Here is a 24,947-nt window from a genome sequence, read left to right on the forward strand (position 1 = left end):
CCCCATCATTTAGAGATTACGTAGTGTTAAGTGACATTTCTCAGAAACTTGGGACAAGATCTTGCCAGTGGGGACATGGTGGTGGTGGTAGGGGTACGTGTGTGTTGGCTTTCTTTGTTTTTTTTTCTTCTTTTAATTGCTCTATTTTGTTTTACATATGAGAGATGTATGTGTGTATATATGTGTATGTATGTGTGTAGCTATATGTGCATATTTACATATATGTGCATATTTATGTAAATATATGCACATATATACATATATAAACATGTAATGCATATACATTTTATATGTATAAATTCTGTTGAGGCCTGGAGTGAGCTTGCACACGACAGTGAGGTTTGGCCCCTTCTCCCCAGCCTTGTGAAGACCATCACGGGGTCCTCAACATTGCAGACCCAGCAACACAGGTGCTGTTCAACCTAAGGGACGTTGACCTATAACACTGTCCTCTAAGCCATCTACCACATCTCCCCAGTGAATTTTATTTTATTTTATTTTTGAGTCACAGTCTGCTCTTGGGCCCAGGCTGGAGTGCAGTGGTATGATCATGGCTCACTGCAGCCTCGACCTCCTGAGCTCAAGTGATCTTCCCACCTCAGCTTCCCGAGTAGCTTGATTCACAGGCATGCACCACCATATCTGGCTAATTTTTAAGGATTTATAGAGACGAGGTCGCACTGTGTTGCCCAGGCTGGTCTCAAACTTCTGCGTTCAAGTGATCCTCCACCTCAGCCTTCCAGAGTGTTGGGATTACAGGTGTGAGCCACTGCACCTGGCCTCACCAGTGAATTTTTCAAGCTTGTGAACACAAGTTTCATGGAGTCACTGGGGAATGGAGGAGGAAGAGACAGTAGATAGACTAGGAGGAAGGTTGAATCAGGGCAGCTGCCACCTTCCTGACTGTCTTGCCAGGCTGCAGCCTGTGGCTTGCTTATTCCTCTTTGCTGCCCGAGAGGAGCCAGGAGTGGAACTATCAGATGGGGAGGAAGCCAGCAAACAGGTTATTCAGATAAGGGCTGAGGCTGAGGCCTGTGCTTGAAGGAGTGTGAGCAGATATAGGCAAGAAGGTTGCAGGTGTATGAGATTCCCACCCATGGGATTTAAGCTCCAGCTGGTCAAGGGTTCATGCAAAACAGGGTCAGGAAGCCAGGCCATAGAAAGCTAACAGCAAGATGGAAGGTTCTGGACTATAACTGGTGGGGCCAGGGAGGTAATGGCAAGATATGACTTTAGATCAGACCACAGGCTTACTGAGCAGGGCCTTACCCTGCACCCACACATGCAGTGGGTAGTTAGAGCTGTGCTGGTAAGGGAAGAGACCCAAGGAGGGATGGTAGGAATGGCCTTTGACATGTGGTTGGAGAGTTGCATGGAGCCATGGCTTAAGCAGGCCTTCTCTCTCTCTCTCTCTCTTTTTTTTTTTTTTTTTTTTTTGAGACAAGATCTTGATCTGTCACCCAGGCTGGAGTGCAGTGGCATGATCATAGCTCACTGCAGCCTTGAACTCCTGGGCTCAAGTGATCCTCCTATCTCACCCTCCTGAGTAGCTGGGACTACAGGTGCGTGCCACAATGCCCAGCTAATTCTTAAATTTTTGTAGAGATGGAGTCTTACTATGTTGCTCTGGCTGGCCTTGAACTGCCAGGCTCAAGTGATCCTCCTGCCTCGGCCTCCCAAAAAGCTAGGATTACAGACATGAGCCATCGCACCTGGCCTAGGTCTTCTCTCTTGACCTCTTTGGGGTTGCCCTCCTTCCAGCTGGGATGTTCAGGGACCCTGGTCACTGTTTTGTGTTCTGGATCTACTCACCCTGCCCCCTCTGCCCAGACTACCCCATTCCATAAATTGGAAAAGTTTGTTTTCAGCATTAACGCTCTTCCTAAAAATGTCACTCAGCTTAGTCAGTTGGACTCAGAAAGTGGTCAGTGGTTATGAAGTTGCCTCATAAGTCTCATTGTTTTCTATCATGGCAGGACCAGGGGCTTCCAGGGCCTCCACCGTGATGACAGAAAGTGGACTAAAGAAACTGCTCACACCCATAGAATAAGCGACATCCGTGACAGGAAAGAAGCCAGTTTCCTTCTTTCTGGTTTTACATAGATACGTGGACATTGCTTGGGTCATGCTACAGTAATCCTGGGGCCCAAATCACCCTTTACATTACCCACACTGGTCTTAACCTGAACTCTGCATTGACATGCAGAGTCTGAATCTGAGTTCAGCCTCCTTCATGAGAAGCTCCTGGACGTTGACAGCTTATTACCTCTTTTTACATATAGCTTTTTGAGCCGAGTGGTCAGTCTATTTTGGATGACAGTGTTGTCTGTGCAGTCGAGGGTCTAAGAGGAGGAGTTGTACCCAGGCTACTCCTCAGATCTTCAACTTTTTTTTGAGACGGAGTCTCGCTCTGTCGCCCAGGATGGAGTGCAGTGGCCGGATCTCAGCTTACTGCAAGCTCCGCCTCCCGGGTTCATGCCATTCTCCTGCCTCAGCCTCCTGAGTAGCTGGAACTACAGGCACCCGCCACCTCGCCTGGCTATTTTTTTGTATTTTTTTTAGTAGAGACGGGGTTTCACCGTGTTAGCCAGGATGGTCTCGATCTCCTGACCTCGTGATCCGCCCATCTCGGCCTCCCAAAGTGCTGGGATTACAGGCTTGAGCCACCGCGCCCGGCCAAATCTTCAGCTTTTTTTTTATGGGCCAAAGATCCTTGCTTCAGCACTTAGTGCTTTAGTGGATTTGTTTCTCGGGCCCTCCACCATTCTGGTCTATGTAAAAATTTACGACTTAATGTCTTGCCATCACCGTTCTGGTCTGTGTGGAGCAACTCAATATTTGGTGGTGTCTATAACTCTACTCTGCTGAGGTGTGATCAATGAAAATACCTCCTTTGGGTCTTTGGCGTCCTATCTTTTTCTCTTATTTAGATGATACATGTTTTGGAAGGATTTGGAAGCTTAGGCATGCCACAGGTAGGTTTTTCTTTCTTTCTTCTGGTTTCTCTGCGAGTTGGTGATTCTCTTTGAGGAAGTGATGCCTTCATGGAGCCAAGAGCACCGCATTGGAAACTGGCGCTTGTGTCCTGGTCCTTGCTCTGCAGCTAACCAGGGGCAGGACCTTGAGAAAGAATGACACGTAGGAGTCACTCAAATGTTTGAATAAATTATTTTTTAAACCTGTAAAATCGAAAGTATGATTCCCATTCTGTTTAAAAAGATTGTCGGAGGTCAAATGAGAGTGTTTGAAAATGTGTACAAAGGCCGGGCGCAGTGGCTTACTTCTGTAATCACAGCACTTTGGGAGGCCGAGGCGGGCAGATCACCTGAGGTCAGGAGTTCAAGACCAACCTGGCCAACATGGTGAAACCCAGTCTCTACTAAAAACACAGAAATTAGCCGGGCATGGTGGCGGGTGCCTGTAATCCCAGCTACTCTGGAGGCTGAAGCAGGAGAATTGCTTGAACCCAGGAGGCGGAGGTTGCAGTAAGCCGAGATCGCACCACTGCACTCCAGCCTGGATGACAGAGCGAGACTCCATCTCAAAAAAAGGAAAATGTGTAGAACGCTGTGTGCATGGAAGGAGGATTGTTACGTGTCCTTTGGAAGGCTGGTGCTGGATGTGACTGTGCCCTTGGTCACATATTGGGGTCCCCCTGAAGAAGTCCATTGCACAGAGTGCTTCTGGGAGCTTGCAGTGTGGTGATGCAAATTGAAGTTTGAGGGTATGCTGGATGATGGGGGTGGGTGTGGGCCCACATATGGCCAGAAGCCTACTTACCATTGGGCCGTTTACCTACAGAGCCACACTAGAGAACCAGCCCAATTGGGAGCAGTTCAGTTGAGGCTTTGCAAAGCAATTAAGGTGCTTATAAAACATTCATGCTGAGATAAAAGACAGTGTGCGCAAAAACAATGGCTGGTAAAAACATCTGATTTTTTAAACTCACTGAAAGTGTTAAAAATATTTTCTTAACCCATCGAGTCAAGAAGTGAAGGCTTTTAATTCATCAACGGATGCAGTTTTCTTAATCAGACTTTGGCTCAAAGCTTGAAATCAAGCTGTTATGTAACCTTAGGCTGTTAACTTTTGTAAACAGACTCATTTTTGCTCAGTACTGACCGTGATAGTTACCACTTGTAAAGGCTGTCAGGTGCTGTGCCCAGGCGTGATGCATATTGTCTTTTTCTGTGTTCTTTTAAACATCAGCAGCTTGGTGGTGCTTGGTACCTTCTAAGAGTAGGAGTAAGAGTGGGGGTCAGTAGATGGTGATTTTTGAAAGGAGCTTTAGAGATAGCTGGGGCCCACCCTGGGAGGAAAGCCGTTCTGAAGAAAGGAGAAGCCCACATTTCTTTGAAAAAAGGCTTGAATTCCCATGAACGTATTGACTCAAGACTGAATCTCTTGGTTCTGGTGAATGCTGTTCTTTTAGAAGATGTTCCTGATAGTGAATGGTAACTTTTAAGGGAAAAAAAAAAAAAAAAAAAAAAAATATATATATATATATATATATATATATATATATAAAAAATATAAAAATATATATATATATTGCTTGATAAAAAAAATATATATATATATATAGTATAAAAGTAGAAAGAATGACATAATGAACCCTTCCATAGTTCTATCACTTTGACTTAACAATGAACTTTTGGCTAGATTTGTTCCATCTTTTTTGTTCATTGCTGAAATATTTTGAAGCCAACGATATCATGCTGATTCATCATTTTCTTATGTAAATATATTATTATTCCCTAACAAAACTGACTTTCTTTGAGACAAGGTGTCACTCTGCGGCCCAAGCTGGAGTGCAGTGGTACGATCACAGCTCATTGCAGCCTTGACCTCCCCAGTCTCAAGCAATCAAGTAGCTGGGACTACAGGTGCACACCACTGCACCCAGCTATTTTTTTTTTTTTTTTTTACTTTTGGTAGCAATGGGGTTTCACCATGTTGCCTGGGCTGGTCTAGGACTCCTGGGCTCAAGCAGTCTGCCTGCCTCAGCCTCCCAAAGTGCTGATATTTCAGGCGTGAGCCACTGTGCCTGGCCAAAACTGACATTATTAACATGATCTAATCCCAAGTTGCAATTCACACTTATCTGATTGTCCGCAAAATGGCTTTTTACAGTTGGCTGGTTAGAACTGGCATCCATATGAAATCTACATAGCGTATCTAGCTGTTGTTCAGTTCTTAGGTGCCCTTTAATCTAGAACAGGTCTCCTCCTCCTCCAACGTCCATGTGAGCCCCTACCCATCCAGCCAGCCTGTGGATTTAAAAGGGTGACGCGGAGTAGCTTCATGTGGGAGGGAGGCATTGTTAGTGTGGTGTGAAGATACCCAGGTCTTCGTCCTAGCTCTGCCACTGATCAGCTCTCTGACCTCAGCAAACCACCAACACCCTGTGGGGTCATTATTCTTGTCTATCAGTGGAAACAGTGAGACTAGCTGGCCTCACACTCAAGCCTTCTCATTATTACCTCCCCAAAGAGATCCGGGAAATAGGGCTGCACGCCCTGCTTGCTCCTAGCCTTATCCCATTCTCAGCAGTTGAGAAATGACTGGAGCTAAATAATCCTGACCAATTGATTTGTTTTTTTATCTTGGACATTGTGAATAGTGTACCTTTAAAGGCATACCTAGCATGCCTTTATCCTCTTGAGTTTTAGAAAGCTTAGAGCCAAATGTGACTCAATGTGTAGGTTATTCTTACGTGCATTTTAAGCTTGATGTTTTTGGGTTCAAAATTTCCTCGAGTTTTGTCTTTTCTTTCTTATTTTGCCCTGGCCTCGATTTCTACCGTGATGTTGTATTGTATACTGTAAGCAAGATGAATAAATAACTGTGTGCTAGGTACTCTTGTGGGGCCATCACCTAGTCTGTAAGCTCATTGACTTCGGGGTCCATGTCTTATATATTCTGTGCTTTGTTGAGGCACAGATTAGGTGCTCAATAAAAGCTTCCTGAGAGATTTTGGTTGGACACATTGCCATCACTGGTCCATGTAAAATTTCCATTTTCACAGTGAAGAGTTGTGGGGAGCAGTATTCATTTCACGGCTGTGTCCTGGTTCTTCTCTGATCCATCTTTCCTATGGCAAAATGGCCCATGGAGGTCTGGAGAGCCACCTGGCTGGTGATGTTTTTCATAGAACTTGTCTTTTTGAGGAGCTCCCTGCTGTTTTTTCTGTGGGCCTTAGGTAAGCAAAGCAATATTTGCCAGGCAAACAGTTGGAGGGATCTTAACTGATAAAACAGTAACCATTCTACGCATTCTGAAGAGAAGCTCACCTGTGATTCCAGCCTTGGACACAGGAGCGCTGTTGTTGGGTGTTGAGGATGATGGAGGTGGATGAGTCAGAATCTATCGTCTGCTACATCAGTAACAGAGTAAACTAGCCCATCAGATGTGCTCCACGCTCTCTTAGGACTCAGGTGTGAGCTCTCCTGTTGACAGTCAGCTTTCCTTTGCTGCTTGTGAGAGTTTGGCCTGACCCTCAGGAAGGTGTTGGTACCAACTGGGTTCTCTCCTTTACCTTCCTAGACCTCTGCCTCTTCGTCTATCCAGGAGAGAGAGAGAGAAGAACATTTGTCCTAGAGGGTTAGGTGAGGACCAGAGTCTGGGCATGTTAAGCACCCAACACAGTGCCTGGCACACAGTAGGTACTCAATAAATGGTAAGTGCCTTCAGGATCATCTCTACGACTGGCTGGAGGACATCTTTACAACTGTTGTATAATGGCCTCCTCTTTTCTTGTTCGTTAACATTTGGAAGGGGATCCCAAGGGGCTGTGGAGATGGGTTGTAAGGATGTTTATTCTGCATCCCTGGAAGACTTTGCTGTAATCCATAGAGAAGCACCGAGGTGCCCTGTTGGTTCAGAGAGTCCAACGATGTCCCCCACCCCCGGCCAGTGCTCTCCCAAGCCAGCAGCGTGGCATTGGTCTTATATTTTTCTGGGAGGAGAGCACTTCCAAATCCTCTGGACAGTGTGGACACAGCCCGGAGGAAGGCAAGGCCTCGGTGGGCACGGGCAGGGGGGAAGTGGGGGTCCTGGGTGTGGCTGGGAAGTTGAGGCTCATGGCCTGCAAGTTTTCTTCTAATGGAATTTCCCATCACTTACTGCCCTGCTGATTTCTGATCAATGAAAATGAAATTGCATCACCTCCTCAGAGGCTCCACGTATGCCTGCTGCTTCCAGCTGTGTCAGTTCCGGTAAAATAATCTCATCAGGCGTGCGAGAGGGTAATAGGAAATAAAAATAAAAACCCACAATTAGCAAGAGGCCTTGTAGCTGAGTAACACTTTCCATCCCAGAGCAGAAAGGGCTGGGTCGTGAATACTCAGGACAGAGTTCCTTAGAAAGAAAAACAAATCCCAGGCTGGGCGCGGTGGCTCACGCCTGTAATCCCAGCACTCTGGGAGGATGAGGCGGGCAGGTCACCTGAGGTCAGGAGTTCGAGACCATCCTGGCCAACATGGTGAAACCCCGCTTCTACTAAAAATACAAAAATTAGCTGGCCGTAGTGGTGTGCGCCTGTGATCCCAGCTACTCAGGAGGCTGAAGCAGGGAGAATTGCTTGAACCTGGGACACGGAGGTTGCAGTGAGCTGAGATCGTGCCACTGCACTCCAGCCTGGGCAACAAGAGCGAGACTCTGTCTCATTAAGAAAAAAAAAATCCCTGGTCCTTTTCTTCTTCCCCTTTTTCTCCTCACTTCCCCTCAATTCCATCTCTCCCCTCCACCCTGGGGTGCATGGTTTGAAATTGTGCACAGATTTTCATTGCCCCGCTTTTGGGGTCAGTAGAATTTCTGTGTGATATGCATGTGCTGGTGTGGTTTTTGCTTTTTTTTCCTCCCAAGTCCCCTGCAGATAGACACCAAGTGAATCGTAGAGATCCCAGCCCCTCCTCAAGAGCTGTGTGGAGAGTGAATTTTTTTTTTCCCACTGACCTATGACAGGGAACTAATAGTTGGGGAACAACTCAAAGCCGAGTGCAGGTTGTACATAGACTTCTCAGAGGTGGTTCATGTTAGTTCCTCGACTTTATGCTTCCATTGTAAGTACATTAAGAATAAGACGCCCCCCTCTGCAGCATTCCTCATAACGCAGCATGTGTCGTGAGCATGCGACCGTGTAAATGGACACTGGTCATGTGAAAGCTGGGCTGAGCCACCTCCTTGTGGAGTGCAGTGAGTGTGTCAACCTGCCAACCCTCAGCACCTCTTCATGAGACCTGGGGAGGCCAGACGCTACATCCGGAACATGCTGCTGCTTATGTGTGTGGAGCTTATAAAGTCGCTGGTCCCAGCTTAAAGAGGAACCAAGGCCAAAGAAACCAGGATGGGAATGCAAAGGGCAGGTGAGGAAGTGGGAAACCAGTTGGGTTACCTAAGAGGAGCCAGTAGAAATGAAATCATATCCTTTCTTGTCAACTCGACATCAAAGGAGAAGAAATGCTTATGTGTAGGCTGGTTCAGCGGTTCTGGCAATTTCTCATCGCCATTTGTGGGATGGCATGCCCTTCATCCCAGAGAAAAACATGTTGGGCTGTCAGGAAATGGTCAACCTAAAACATCCCTAAAATGCCTTTGATGGGTGACTCCCATGTGGACTGATGACAAGACCCCCGAGGGGGCTACAATTCCTAGGGGACCGGCGGAGCTGAACTGAGATCTCAGGGCCTCCGGGTTCCCCAGCATGGCATGGTCTCAGGGCAGTGGCTCCACTAGTCCAGCCATGTGTTGCTATAGTCAAACCATGTTTTTAAACTCAGTGGACCTCAGTCAGTTCACTGTGACCACACCTTGTTAATAGAAGGATAGATTCTGCCATCAGAGCAGGTAGACTCTGGAATGAGGGGAGCAGTAACCCAGATAATTGTGTTGATAGAGTGAATCCCAGTGGCCACGTGGAGTGCTGAGTCCATTTCTACCTGGTTTCTGATCACTGCCTTCCATTTCCTTCCTTTGCCTGCCTGGACGCTATTGAGAGCAAGCTCGTAGGAGTCTGTATTAACAGGAGGGCCACTGTGTATGTTGTAGGCACTCAATAAATATTGTGGCACGAATGAATAAAAATCATTAGAACAGCCAGTGAGTAGTTGGATAAGTATTATGCAGAGGAGCTTAAAACTATGACCACTGGGGCCAGAACCCCAGTAGCCTCTGTGTTATTGAAGTCAAAGAAATAAAGAAATTGGCTCCATTCACCATCCATATTTGATTCCCCGAAACTTACCATGGCTTAACATGGAAATCTTTTGGAACTGCAGGAACAGTTGCCAAAATTTGTTCCAGTGCTGTCCAAGATTAGAACTGCTGGCTGGAAGTTTTGGTGGGATGAGCAGAGCTCTAGGCGTGAAAGGAGAGAGGGTGCAGCTTCAGAAAGAAAACTGAAGTTCTTTATGTTAACACGCATTTTTCATATGTTCGTGTGTTTGCACAAATACGCTTCCCCTCTTTCATCCTAGACACTTAGCAGAGGGTCTTGATCTACATTGATCACATTTTATGACTTGAGCTGGCAATTTCCCCCCTGGGACCAGACCTAACCAGGGTGTTCAGGAAGCCATTAAGGAAAAATATGTAACCACACTCATTCCCAAACTCAATTGTTCCGTCTTAGCAGTGCTCAGATAAGAGTTTTTCAAGCATAATTAATCCAAGTACTATTTAACGTGGCCTTGGTGGTTCTTCTTAGCAGCTGTTGACCCAAACGCAGCATTGGGAGCAGCAAGAGGAGAAAGACCATCTGTGCCATTTTTGCTGAGTTGGTGAGGGTGTAATTATTGCCCACAGTCACTTGGTTCTCTGGGTGGCTTTTGGAAGGTTAAGAAAGTGTGAGCTCTTGGATCCTTACACTTTAAGAAGAAATTTTCCTTTGTTATTTTAGCTAATTATCAGGGCCACTCTTTGAAGTGGCCAGTGGTAAGTATGTCTCAATATGGATTTCTTGATTAAAAGTAGCAGTGCAAATAATGGGCTTTGTAATTACTCTGTGGGATGGAGAAGGGGCCATGAAAAACGGGGCATGTGACTTAAGTTTCATGATCCCCTGTCTTCCCCTTGCACACCCCCTCTCTCCTGATTGTATTGTATTGTATTTTGTTTGAGGCAGGGTCTCACTCTGTCTTCCAGACTGCAGTGCAGTGGCGCGTTAGGCTCACTGCAACTTCTTTCTCCCAGGTTCAAGTGATTCTCCTGCCTCAGCCTCCTGAGTTAGCCGGGATCACAGGCGCCTGCCAAAGTTTTGTATTTTTATTATAGAGGGTGTTTCACTATGTTGGCCGGGCTGGTCTCGAACTCCTGACCTCCAGTGATCTGCCCACCTCGGCCTCCCGAAGTGCTGGGATTACAGGTGTGAGCCACCGCACCCAGCCCTGATAGGGTTTTAAGCTTTCGAATTTGGAAGTCTTTCAGACAAACTCAGAGTGCCAGCAGAATCCATGCCCCTTTCAGTCTGTCTCAGCCCTCACGTCCTGGTGGTAGTTCCTGCTGCCAGTTCACTTTACCCTAAGGAAGAGAATTGAGATTGGAGCAACTCTCTGGGCCTGTGGGATTTGAGGACTATTCATGATGAAAATACTCCTCTCAAGTCTTCAGTCTAGTGCAATGAGTTATTTAGGAGGGAATTCAATGATGGGGTCTCTGTGCACAGCATGCCTCCACCAGATAGGAAGTTGGGGGGAAGCTTAGTACACACATCCCGAAGGGGTCTCTTGAGGGTGCCCAGTCAAGGCCTGGGGAAGACCCCATGTGTGGTTTTGCCTTTGCAGTAGGCACGCCCTTTTCATGCCTTTGCCAATGTCTCTACCTCACAGTGGCCATTCCTGCTTTATTGAGTGTCTCTTCGGCTCCCCACTGCTTGAAAAGCTCTTTATGCTAACAAGCCAGGGACATCTGAAGAACTTGCTGTGCCCGTGCTGGTGAGAGGCTGTGTGTGTGTGTGTGTGTGTGTGTGTGTGTGTGTGTGTGTGTTCCCCTATTAATGAGCCTCCAAAGGGCAACCTTTGTTTGTTTTGTCATGGTGCCAGTTCCAGAGCCTCGTGCCAGAGCAAGCTGCTGATGGTGAGCCCACCGAGTGGTTTTCTTCCTGCCGAGAGGAAAACACACTCCTTGTTTCAGAGTCATTTTGGAGATAACTGCTGGGGGAAACTTTCCTTTGCCCAAGGCCAGCTCTTACCTCACCCTTACAGGCCTTCCCCATTGTCCTGTGTTTACCATTTGGCAGAGTCATTGCGAGGATGTACCTCTGTCCAGCAGCGTTGAATGGGGTTTCCCAGGTGCTCAGGCGCAAAGAAAAGCAGCTGTACTATGTTCTTCATTTGTTCTCACGTAGTTTCGACGTGAATAAAAGAAAACTTAAGGCCCGTGGCTGCTTCTACCTGTATTCCCCAAACTGCCAAGTGCAAAGAATCTGCCCAAGTTCATTTCTCTTGGGTTTCTGCAGCCTTGAACGATAGCAGTTACTTCTGTTCAAATTAGTGTTCTCCTGACTAAGAGCTACCTAACGAGAACTTAGGAACCATAGTAGACTCATCTTTCTGTTGAACTAGTGAACTCGGCTTTGATAGCCCTTCCCAGGAAGCGGAAACCCAGGGGTTCGCTTGTATGTAGTTCATACCTGATTTTTCCTCCTTCCGAGTAGAATTTTTTTTTTTGGAGACGGTCTTACTCTGTCGCCCAGGCTGGAGTGCAGTGGTTTCCATCTCTGCTCACTGCACCCTCTGCCTCCTGGGTTCAAGCGATTCTCATGCCTCAGCTTTCCAAGTAACTGGGATTATAGGTGCCCGCCATGACGCCCAGCTAATTTTTGTATTTTTAGTGGGGTTCACCATATTGGCTAGGCTGGTCTCGAACTCCTGACCTCAGATGATCCGCCCGCCTCAGCCTCCCAAAGTGCTGGGATTACAAGTGTGAGCCACCATGCCTGGTCAATAGGTGAGGATTTTATTGGCCAAGTAAAATTTGAGCTTGTGCTTCTTTAAGAATATCCCAGGTTTAGATGAGTGTTGAGGAAGAGAGAGGCTATTCAAAGGGCCTGGGGTTGTGGGAACAGAGCTGATAATGCATAAGAATGCGGAGATGATGGGGAGGAGTCCTTGCTGGGGGGAAACGACACAGATGATCGAATGGTAGTGTTGGTGTAGATCTTAGAATGATTTGAAACCACTCTGGAGAGTTTCAGTTTCAATGTGTTTTGGCAGTTGGTTCTTGGATGGGGAAGGATGGGGATGAACATGACATTGGAGAAGCCAGACTGATCTTTCCTTTCTGTTTTCTGCAAACATGGCACCAAAAGTTCCTTCCAGAGAGACCAGGGCCAACAGTGGAGGGGCAGTGCCCTTTGGACATGTTGAGCCATGCTGAATCTTGCTTGGTGGAACACTGGCCACATGCAGACATATTCTGGTCTTCCGAAAGTGTGAGACACATATTCAAGTGCCAAGTCAGGAATGGAAATTTTTGCTTTGGGAGTCAACTCATAATTTCAGTAATTGAAACCACAGAAGTAGTTAAGGTAGCTGATGTACAGAGTTAAGAGCAGAGAGCCAAGGGGGAAGAGTATGATGACGCTTAAATACCTACAGGAGAACAGGGAGGAGAGATGTCTGTGGGTTGAAATGATAAGAGAATTTTATCGAATAAGTGGAAAATGTACCTGTGGAGAGCTGTAGGAATGGGGAGAGGACAGTCAATGTGGAGATGACAGAGGTGGGAGGAGGGCCAGAATATGTCAGAAGTGAAGTGGGGGAAGATTTCAAGGAGTAGGGGGAAGCAGTTTTGAAAGGAGGGGAGATTGAAGCTTAAAGTAGAAGAGGAGGAACCATTGACCAAGACCAGAAGGACACTGGTGACTCTGGACCGAGGACAGAAATCTTGGCGACATGGTGTCTTCCCACCCTGCTGGAGCAGACACCCGGCCCTTCAGAGAGCTAGTCCTGTGCTCTGGGCTGCGGCTTGACATCTGTGTGTATTTTTATTGTGCCCCATAGTTGGTTCCACTGCACAACAAAGCTTGAAAATGATTGATGCGGTTTGGCCCTTTATAATCACATAAAGGAGGAGGACCTCACTTGAATACAGGAAAATTGATGTGGAGCAAATGAAGCAGTGGACAGAGTCCACTCGTTGGAAGGAGTTGGGATCTGAAGGGCAGAGAACATCTTCGGAACTGGCAGTCTAAGTAGGTCGGACTCACTCCTGTCCAGGAGCTCATAGGATGGTGGACTGATAGGAACTCAAGGGGGAGGGATCACCAGTCAAATTCTGCAAAACCCTCTCACTACTCAGAAAAGGAGAACACACACCTGCCATAGAAATAGCAGGCAAGGCCGGGCACAGATGCTCACGCTTGTAATCCCAGCACTTTAGGAGGCTGAGGTGGGTGGATCACCTGAGGTCAGGAGTTCAAGACCAGCCTGGCCAACATGGTGAAACCCTGTCTCTACTAAAACTACAAAAAATTAGCCGGTCGTGATGGTGCACTCCTGTAATCCCAGTTACTTGGGAAGCCGAGTCAGGGGAATTGCTTGAATGCAGGAGGTGGAGGTTGCAGTTAGCTGAGATTGCGCCATTGTACTCCAACCTGGGCAACAGGGTGAAACTCCGTCTCAAAAACAAAACAAAACAAAAAACAGGCAATTCACAAAAGAAATGTAGACTGCCAGTAAATATCCATAGATGGGTTCTGTCTTACAAGTAAAGAATGTGAGTTAAAATGAGATGCCATTTCTTGCCTGCCAAATGGACTTTTTAAAATAACAAAGTAATACCTACTGTTGATGAGGGTGCAGGATAATTGATGCTCACACACCAGTACAAACAGGAGCGGAAAGAACTTTCCTGGGGGACAGTTTGGCATGTTCCAGAGGGCCTTAAATGTTCCTAGCATTTGAGTCAGCAACTCTACATCCAGAAATGCATCCTAAGGCAATAGAGACAGAACGTCATGAGTAAGAGCCTGGTTTTAGAGTCATAAGGGAGGCTTACCTAGTTTCAAAGGCCGACTAAACTAGCATGCAACTTGGGCAAGGTACTTAACTCTCTAAGCCTCAGTTTCCTTGTCTGTAAAATGGGCTGCCACAAGGATCAAACAAAACAACGTGTTCAGAAAAATCGTGCTCAAAACCATGCTTGATTCAACCAGGTGGACAGTAATGGAGCTCCATTACTTGGTTTGTTGTTTGCTTGGTTTGTTGTTGTTATTGCTGTTGTTATGTGTGTACAAAGATTTAAGGGCCCTTATTGCAAAATGAACAGCAAAATATTGGGAGTTGTTTAAATGTCTAATAATAGCATTTGGTGGAAATTATGCAATGTGTGTAAGATAGAGTATCTATATAGCCATTAGTTCTAACTTATGAAGAACATTGAATGGCGTAGGAAAAATTTCATACTAAATTAGGTTAAAAGGGCATCCTACATGAAGAGCAGTGTGATCCGAGGTAGGGAAGGAAAATCTGTATCTGTAAACATGTAGAGGAAAAAAAGCCCGAAAAACTACCTAGCAGTGGTTCTGTAGCTGGTGGAATTGTCAGTGATTTTAACCTTAGCTGCTGAGTCTTTTTGTACATATCCAACTTTTTAAAATAATGAGCTCTCACAACTTTAATCATAAGACATTATTTAAAATAAATTTGACATCATGAGGTGCCAGATTGAAACTGTAATGGGCCAGATGGCATGTTTTTACATTGTCTCCTAGCTTTTGCCCTACCATCCCAATAGCAAGAATGGAGAGAGAGCAGAAATAGGATCTTGGAGAGGAACTTTGAGGAAATTGGGAGGAGATGAAAAAGTCTTGAGTGCTGGCAAAGGAAACACGTCAGTGTTGGTTATGGTTGGTGTTGGTTTAGCCAGGAAGGTGCCAGGAGGTGGGTGAAGATTGTGGTTGTGAGCTGTGGACTTGCTGGGTAGGAGAGCTGGGTTGGTACCATCAGGTAAAGCGATGGTATTTGGTGAAAGGAGGTTCTGCTGCAAATCTGGGAGGGGATCAGTGCTTTATGGTAATTAAATCCAAGTCAGGAGCACCAGTCAAGCCAGTCATGGGCACACGATGCTGGTCTTTCCTGTTCTGGATATGGTGGAAAGGCCTCCATGTGACTCAGGGTGGATACTTATGTACCCAAGTGTGAGATACAGTTACTATAGCTGTTTAAATTGCCCCAATCCGTTTTTTGAAAAAGGCAGAGCATAAATAATAGCTGGTTTGTCTTGCTTTTTATTATTATATTCATGGGTTTGGTTTTGATTCATGGTGGTTGAACTCTGAGTATGTTTACATATATAGTTAAAAAAAAAAAAAAAGTCTTTTTTAATTCCTCTAAGTACACACAGACTGGGTTCCTAGACCTGGCTCTGCTCTCATGACTCCCTCCTGTTCCCCTCCACGACTCCATTGTAACCAGAATATCACGGTGGTTGTGGATTCCCTGCAAAATGGGCTGAGCTAGCAGTTTTCACTTCCAGGCTGATTTATGTTCATGCTGGAAATAGCACAGATGCACTTATTAGCAAACATGGAGGCCCACGGCCTGGGTGATTCTCTGGGCCTTCCGGGCAATGGGCTTCTGGCAGCACAAGGCACCTGTTCAAGCACGTGTGTGTTCTCCGACCTGGCCACACTTGCAGAGCAATCCTGAAGGCTGCTGGGAAATTGCTACCAAGCAGATGGAATCACCGGTGTATGACTTAACACGTATTGCCTTCTGTGCAACAGCAATAGATAAACGCTGTTATTGTAAAAAACACAGAAGGGAACTGGGTATGGTTCTTCAGTGGATTCCAAGCTAAACAGATGCAGGTATTATTTCGTTGACCCTAGAAGGAGGTTTCACCTTCTCTTGGAATCTGGATTGCCTTTGTTTTTTTGTTTTTGTTTTTTTAAGGAGGTGGGGTTAGTGAGGGGATAGTTTCTTCACTGTAGTGTGTTTTTCTCTCTGATATGTTTTAGTCTGGATTTAACAATGCTCACACTCTGGGGGCTGCTGGAGTCCTCCTTTTATCTGAGGGCTGCCCTTATCCCTTTACTTAGAATCACTTTTCACAAAGTTAGGGAACTCTGTGAAAGTTCCCTAGGGAACTAGGGAAATCAGCCCACAGTCAGGATCTTGGGTGTCATGGGGAAATGGCTCAGTACTGTATAATGTGAAGTTCTGCCCAAGTTGGAATGGCCATTTATTTGTCTTCTCCAACTAGAAGGCTCCACCTAGAAGCCTCTCGGCTGGAGGAGGGAAAGACCAGTGTTCAGTTTTTTTCTCTCTACACCTCTCTGTCCTGCCTCACAGCCACTTCCTTTTATGAAGCTCTGCTGGGAACGAATTTCACATTAAGATTTAAGATACATGTCAGGGTGGGTTGACTCTTCATGTATAGTTTTGGGGTTTATGTTGAATTTTTACTCTGGACAGTTTCTTTCTCTTTTGACAATTTCAAGTGTACAGGGAAGTTTTAACAGTAGAACAAAGAATTCTCATGTCCTTCTTCTAGACTCCTCCTATGGTAACATTATCTCATATATTTATTCCTGCTATATATATGTGTATGTGTATGTATGTATATACTGACACACATATGTATACACTCACATATTTTTTCCTAACCCATTTGAAAATTGAGGCATTGTACCCCTTCACCTCTAAATATACCAGTGTGTATTTTTAAAAACAAAGACATTCTCTTTTATAAACACAGTGCAGTTATCAAAATTAGGAAATGAGGATAGGTGCGGTGGCTCACACCTGTAATCTCAGCACTTTGGGAGGCTGAGGTTGGTGGATCACTGGAGGTCAGGAGTTTGAGACTAGCCTGGCCAACATGGTGAAACCCCGTCTCTACTAAAAATACAAAAACATTAGCCATGCGTGGTGGTGGGCATCTGTACTCCCAGCTACTCAGGAGGCTGAGGCAGGAGAATTGCTTGAACCTGGGAGGCGGAGGTTGCAGTGAGCTGAGATCGCGCCACTGCACTCCAGCCTGAGTGACAGAGCGAGACTCTGTCTCCAAAAAAAAAAAAAAAACAAAAAAAAAAGAAAAAGGAAAATTAACATTCATATGCCACTATTAGCCAATCTACAAAACCTTATTCAGTTCAGATTTTGTCAGTTGTCCCAATTATGTCCTTTAGAGGAAAAGAGGATCCCAGATTATGTGTAACGTTCATTAATCACGTCTCCTTAGTCTCTTTTAATCTGAAACAGTTTTTCAGTCTGTCTTTCCGTCGCATGACCCTGACATTTCTAAAGAGCATAGGACATTCTGCAGACTGTCCTCAGTTGCATTTGCGTGATGTTCCCTCATGATTAGATTCCGGTTGTGCATTTTTGACAGGAACACCAGGGAAGGGATGTTGTGTTCCTCTCGGTGTATCCCACCAGGAGGCACATGACGTCTGTTTGCCTCACTGCTGGTGATGGGAACTCTGATCACTCAGTGAAGGTGGTATCTGCCAGCGTCTCCACTGTGAAGTTGTTGTTGTTTGTTTTTCCTGCTATAATTAAGAAGTGTCCTGTCGGGAGAGACTTTGAGATTGTAAATACCCTGTTAGTATTCAAACTTTTTTTGTTGTTGTTGAGACGGAGTCTTGCTCTGTTGCCCAGGCTGGAGTGCAGTGGTGCGATCTCGGCTCACTGCAGGCTCCGCCTCCCAGGTTCACACCATTCTCCTGCCTCAGCCTCCCACGTAGCTGGGACTACAGGTGCTCGCCACCACGCCTGGCTAATTTTTTTTTTTTTTTTGTACTTTTAGTAGCAACGGGGTTTCGCCATGTTAGCCAGGATGGTCTCGATCACCTGGCCTTGTGATCCACCCACTTCAGCCTCCCAAAGTGCTGGGATTACAGGCGTGAGCCACCGTGCCCAGAAGTATTCAAACTTTCATCCATTAGTTTCGGTACCCGTTGATTCTTCCCTGAGTGGATGATGAAGATGAGGATGATAGTTATCAAATGGTGATTTTCTTACTCTATACCCTTTTTCTACGTTTATTAGTTGAGTTTCTACCCTGTGGAAGAACCTTCCTTTCTCCCACACTTTTTTGTTGTTGTTCGTAAAGTAGGGACTTGGGGATTCTTATGTTGCACATTGGGTTGCAATCCTTTACTGTCACCTAATTTTCTTGCTCACATTGTCCCTGATGCGGCCAGTGGGAGCCCCTCCAACCCGCCCCAGGTCATTTTCATACATCTTTCTTATTCTTTGAGCATAAGTAGATGCTCCGAGCTCATCTTGTACTTTTCCTGCTCCAGCCCAAGAATTGACCATGTCTCCAAGGAGCCCCAGTTCCATTTCATAGAGAATGGTTACACCAGACATATCTTAAACTAAGAGAAAAAAAAAAAAGAAAAGGAATGGATACAGGGATCCTCTTTTTTCCTATTTCCCCCATTGTTTTATTAAGCACTTATTACATGTCAGATGTGGAGGACTCAGAGATGAACGGCACAGGGAACCTGATTTCGTGCCGCTCACAGCCTTGTAGTGGGGGCAGACAAGCCCACAGATAACACCCGGGAATGAGAAGAATCTTCACCTTTCACAGGCTGCCTGATACAGCCCCCTGGCCACAGCACAATCCCCTTCTCCGCACAATCCCCTTCTCCGTTCTTGAAGCCACAGAGTGCAGTATTTCACAGCATAAACATTCCATTTGGGAACTGTGATAATCTTGAGAAAGATTTTCATTTATAGTGACCCTGCCTCTCTTTCCTTACAGATTCCCCTCATTGCCCCTAATTCAACTCTGGAACTAGGTGGAAACCACAGAACCAAACTAAGGCAGGGTTTCATACAGCCGAGGATAGCTGTCTTGCCCTGCAACGAGACTTCTCTTTCCTGCACCCTTGAGCTGTGTGTGTGTTCAGCCATTCCGATGAAGCTACAGTTTCTTTGTTGGTGTCTCTCTTAGGAGATTCCCTGCAAGTGATTTGTTAACATTATTCATGCAGACAGAGAAAGCGATGGGCTGTGGACCTGCTGAGCTCCAACAGGTACAGAGTAGTTCTGTTGCCAGACCCCATTATGGTCTTCGGCCACCATGCCAACTTCGGGCTTCCTCTGAGTTTGTCATCAAGTAAAACCCGTAGATATTTTGTTATTGTTGTCTGCATGAACTCTGAAGACTCCAGGTCTCTTCCATCCTCCATTGATTTAGCAGATTGCCTGAAATTAAATGTAGGGCTTCATGTTTTTCCTTCTAAAGTTTGGTCCTGTTAGTTTGGGCCTGTCGTTCCGACTCATGGAGATTTTTTTTCTCAGTCTTGATTCCACCACTGAGCATTTTAATTATTCCCTTGAGCTTGATGTGCTCTGCAAGTGGACATGCCTGCATGGTCTTGTTCCTCAAGCTGTTGATTTCAATCAGCCGAGTAGGGACAAGACAGAGCCTTGTGGCGTGTCCTGAGACACACGGACCTCTGTGTTGACGCTTAAAGTAATGGCATCATTAGTCGGCTATAAAGTTGGCCACAGTTTATTATCTGAAAGCTGTTTTGCTGTCCTGGATATAAAGAAATGATAAATTTTGTGCTACCTTATTAAGATAAAAAAGCATACTTTACTGTATTTCTCAGATCATTAAGTCTAAGTAAGGGTATTTTTGGGTTTATTTTATGTTGGTTTTCTTACTGGACCTACAGCTAATTGCTAATTCCTCAGGATCATCCCCCCACCGAAAATTCTTTTCCAGCAACTGTTGCATCTGTTTGAAAACGATGAAGAACTTGCAGTATATACTTTACAACATATTCTTGAAGTATATCCATATCCATTAAGTCACTCTGACATTGTGACTTTCTCCAAAACGATGCACACACATCACTCCTTCCCCTCCACTTGCTTTGTATTACTTTATATTGCTTTTTTTTTTTTAGTGTATTTGTGTGTGGTCTCTCTTCTCCACAAGAATGTAAGCCGAGACCTTTTATCATGGATTCTCTAGCATTGGACACATAGTACATGCTCAGTAAATGCCGAACGAATGAATATGTTTCCTGATCTGTAGGTTCTGGAATCTGCCTTTTGTCCTTCTTTAAAAATCAGGATATTGGACCTACATTTCAGTTCTTTGCAGCAGCTTCTCCTACCTCCTTTATCCTCTCTTGTCTGTCTAAAGATATCCAAGCAAATCAGTCTGCTTCGAACTGTTCCCCTCATCCCCATCACTCTCAAGAAAAGTGTGTTTGGGTGAGATGCCAGTGTTGTTCTGCATGAGCAGTCCCGGGATCCCATCACCTTAGGACAGTCCCTGGGTGCTTAAAGACTGAGCGTGAATCTGAGATGTAGGGATGTTCTAGTGTTCTCTTTTGAAAATTAGACATTAAAGAAAAACAGGCCGGATGCGGTGGCTCACGCCTGTAATCCCAGCACTTTGGGAGGCCAAGGCGGGCAGATTGCCTGAGCTCAGGAGTTTGAGACCAGCCTGGCCAACACGTTGAAACACTATCTCTACTAAAAATACAAAAAAAAAAAAAAAAAAAAAAAAAAAGGTTAGCCAGACATGGTGACGGTTGCCTGTAGTAGTCCCAGCTACTCAGGAGGCCGAGGCAGGAGAATTGCTTGAGCCCAGGAGGTGGAGGTTGCAGTGAGCTGAGATCGCACCGCTGCACTCCAGCCTGGACCACAAAGGAAAACTGCCTGAGAGCACAGACTCCACACCCATACTGTCTGGTTTGTCAGTTAGGCCATATAACTGTGGGCCACCTCAGTTTTCCCATCTCGAAAATGGGGATAAAGATAGTATCTATCGGCCAGGCATGGTGGCTCATGCCTGTAATCCCAGCACTTTGGGAGGCTGAGACGGGTGGATCACGAGGTCAGGAGATCAAGACCATCCTGGCTAACATGGTGAAACCCCATCTCTACTAAAAATACAAAAAATTAGCCAGGTGTGGTGGTGGTCGCCTGTAGTCCCAGCTACTCAGGAGGCTGAGGCAGGAGAGTGGCGTGAACCTGGGAGGGTGGAGCTTTCAGCGAGCCAAGATTGCGCCACTGCACTCCAGCTTGGGCGACAGAGCAAGACTCCGTCTGAAAAAAAAAAAAAAAAAATAATGTCTATCACCTAGTGTGGGTATGAGGATCAAAGTGATATGCTGTACCTGTGGGTCTTAACACAACGCCTAACTCATTAAGTGATGATTTCCATTATGATGGTTTTCAATTTTGTTTTCCTTTTTTTTTTTTTTTTAAAAGAGACTAAGTCTTGTTTTTGTCACCCAGGCTGGAGTGCAGTGGCCCGATCATAGCTCACTGCAGCCTTGAACTCTTGGGCTCCAGCAATCCTCCTGTCTCAATGATGGTTTTAATTTTACAGAGCTTTGAGAAATAAAGGCACAAAGGAGGAAATGAAGTCACCCATAACCTCATTCCCTGGAATTCACCATTGTAAAAATTGTAATATAAGTCTCTCCTATTTTCCTCTACATAATACCTATATGTGCTTTGTTCATTCAGCATCTGTATGATGATTTTCCCATGCTTATAAATAGTTTCTTTAAAGAAAGCATCTTTATAACAACATATGGAGCTCTGTGCACTGTAATTTATTTAGGGTCTCTGTTTTTGCCTAAATTTTTCCTCTTTTTTTTTTTCTGTTATAAATGCTGTGATGAATAAACTTAAATCTCCACGCATTGCTTAGGTTGTTTCCTTAGGATGAATTCCTAGAACGGGGAATTGTCGAGTCAAGGGGGAGGGATGTGCATTTTTGAGGCCTTCAGTGTATGCTGCCTGGTCACCTGTAGGAAGGCGGTACTCACTGCCTCTCCCTCCGGCAGAGCAGGGGATCACCGAGGGAAACAGGCATCCTTGCCTGCTGGCTGATGTCTCTTGAGTGATCCCGCATGGGATATTCTTGGAGGCAACAGTTTCTCACTGCCTCTGTTCTCTCTTTCATTTTCCTCCCTTCCCCTTTGTTTCCCTTCTTGGTTTCCTACCAGACAGCCTCTTGTGAAAGGACTGCCTAATTAACCCTGTGCTAATTAACAATTTAAAATTACATGGTGCGACTGTTCATGTTTAATTTCCCGGGAGCTGGAGCAACAGCAGGAGCCCCTCCCCTTCGTCATAACCACACCCCTGCCACCCCAGCTTCCCTGAAACTGTTGCATTTTACCCAGTCCTGCCTTCTTAAGGGAACAGGATAAAACTGTCGTAAGCACGTTTTTAAAGAGGGAGATGAACGTTTTGATTAATAGGGAGTTACAGGGTAACAGGGTAGAGTTTTATCCTTTTAAACAATCTTTGAAAAGTAAAGATTGACATTTGCGAAGATGCAGTGGGCTTTACAGGTGGTTCCAAGGGAGGTTGGAAGATGAGCAGGGGTTGGGGGGTGCTTGATGAAGGTGCTGGAATTCTTCTGTACAAGATTACCTTTCAAATGGCAGATTTAAGTGCTAAGTAGAGAATGAGCAAGCTAGGTCATTCCTATATCTTCCCTTTAACTTTCTCATTGGAGAGATGTGCTCTATTAAAATCGAACTGAATTCTTAAAGCCCATATGTTTAGTGTAACATCGGGGGTTGTGATAGAATACCTGGACATTTTTTAGAGGGAGTTCTGGGTGCCACCAGCAGAGAAGCGGGCTGCAGGAAGGGAGAAGGGGTGTGAACCTGTACGAGCTGGTCCTGGCACTAGGGAAGCACTGGGAAGGGGCACAGAGCCTGAAGAGAGGTATGCGTGTCGGGCTGGTGGGGCTGCTTGGAAAAGTGCGAGGACCCACTGGGTTCCCGGGCTGCCCTCTGTAACTGAAGATCATTGATTTTACGGGAAACCATGTTTACAGACAGAGTGCTCATCGACCTGCCGAGCTGACTTCTGCCTCCTTAAGTAAGAACTACCTTTTTCTTATTGACTGGCTGATAAACAGAGCGAGAGAGAGACAGCCAGCGGTGGGGGTAGTGGTAGATGCCCCAAGACCCTTGAGCCGCAGGATGGGGCGGGTTGGAGAGACTTCTTTATCTCTGTGCGCAGGTCCCCGTCTTCTCCATCTCCATCCCTGCACCTCCCAGGGACCACAGGGAGTCTAAGACTGACCTTCCCTGGTTACCTAGCAATACGGGTACCAAGGACAGAAGTATTGGTACCTGTATTGGTGAAGATGGAGTGAAGCAGAGAGTGTCTTAAGTTTAATGCAAGGTCCCTGAGGATGGTGTGAAAATGCAGATTCTGATGGGGCAGGAGGAGAGAGTGCATGTGTCTTAAGCTCCCCGGAGAGGATAGTGCTTCAAGTCCATGAACCACGCTTTGTTTGGCAAGGCTGCAAACGGGCCTGCTTGTCACAGCCCGTGCACGTGGGAAGGAGGCCCAGAGGAGGTAGCTTGGGTCCTGCAGTCGGTTCCTCCTCTCCCACCCGTGTCCTCATGGCTGCTGCTCCCCATGAATGGGTGGGCTCTAGTGTCACCACCACAGGGTCACCAACCACCATCATAGGTGGGTACAGTGTCATTCTTTCCTGACATCTTCTGCTTTGCAGTAGAAAACAAAGTAAGGGAGGTTTTAAAAGTCCCAGCCCCTTGGCTGGATAGTTTGTGGAAGAGGAGGAGGAATAAGAGGAGAACAGAGCAAGAGAAGCCCACCAATTAATTGGTAAACGCTTGCAGGTTTCTCTGGCCCAGCCCAGGCTGGAGAGGAGATTGGCTTTGCTGTCGATAAACAAGTCCCTGGTGCAGCATCAAAGCTGTTCTCCTTTATCAATCGTGGCCCCCCCTTCCCGCATGTTCCTGTAACTTACCAAGCATTTATGACATTGATTTTACAATCGGGCTGTTAACCCTCCCGCCCCTTCAGGCCTGCCAACCTTTTTGGCCCAAGCTGTCAATCAGATGTCGTCCAGCCAATCAGAAGCATCCCTAAGAAGAGCGACCCTGTAGTCTCACCTGTATCCCGGCTCAACCTTGTGAGGAAGTCCCATTGGGTTTGATGTGTGGTTTGGTTTGGTTTAGTGTAGTCGTCTCTGTTTTAAATGAGTATGTCCTTTCTAAGGCGCATGGAACTTTGTGGTTGCAAAATCTGAGGTTATAAACGGAGAGATGGGGTGTGTGTTTGCATGTGTGTATTAGACACATCATAGCTTTAGTCTTCCAAAAAGTTATTTCTCCCTGAGACTTGTGGTAAACCTGCCGTCCCCATCTTTTCCCGAGGGGGAGCTGTTGACTCATTGTGCAGTCAATAATCAAGAACTGAAAAAAAGATTGGGAAGATAGGGGCTGTCGGGGAGGGAAGTAAGATCAAACCTGGCCGAAACCTTCACCAGCTGGCTATGAATGAGATGGTGGGTGGAGAAGCGGCCACATGTTCTCCAGGAGGAGCTGCAGGGGAATGGTGGCTGGGGACCTACGGGCGAAGGATCAAGGCTCTGCGAGGTGCTGAGCTGCCTGTAGGAGCAGGGCCAGACGGAATAATCACCCCTGCGATGATATTACCGCAGGAGCAGAGTGGCGGCGATCTGATGCCTCCCTCCCCAGGGACGTGAGGTCTCAGAGGGCACATTCAGCTCAGTGGCACTTTGGAGTCGGAAATGGAAAAGCCCCAGGGCTGAATGACAGCTGGTTGGGTAGCGACTAATAACTAAGAGGCAGGTGTGGAGCTGGGGCTTGCTGAGCCCAGCTGCCATCTCGGCTTGCCGCTCAGATCCTTGATAGCAAAAACCACCAAGCACGTGGGGAACGCGCTCCCTCCAGCCAGGGCCAGATAGAAGCTGCTGGAGGGGGTGTTGGCAGGTCCAGAGTCTGGTCCATTCCTGCTGGAAATACCAAGCTCACGTTTTGCACCTGTGTAGTTTTAGTCTGAAGTCAGCTGAGTCACAGGCCAGGGAGCTTGGCTGGTATGGGTGGAGGAGACAGGAATCTGGGGACCCATCTTCTCTTCTGTTTCACAGTGGTCAGATTAGCGCTAAGCCGGTTTTTAAATTCAAGCCCCTCAGTTTTACTGCTTATAAAATGGGAC

The 24,947-nt window shown here is 46.2% G+C and overlaps 1 protein-coding gene across 6 annotated transcripts in view; it reads left to right on the forward strand.

The window, feature by feature from the left end:
• The window catches only part of ZFHX3 (zinc finger homeobox 3), a 276,330-nt gene that overhangs the window by 74,219 nt on the left and 177,164 nt on the right, over positions 1–24,947 (forward strand). The gene's annotated exons all lie outside the window — the stretch shown is intronic.

Source organism: Chlorocebus sabaeus, chromosome 5 (genome assembly GCF_047675955.1).
Source record: "Chlorocebus sabaeus isolate Y175 chromosome 5, mChlSab1.0.hap1, whole genome shotgun sequence".
NCBI lineage: Eukaryota > Metazoa > Chordata > Mammalia > Primates > Cercopithecidae > Chlorocebus > Chlorocebus sabaeus.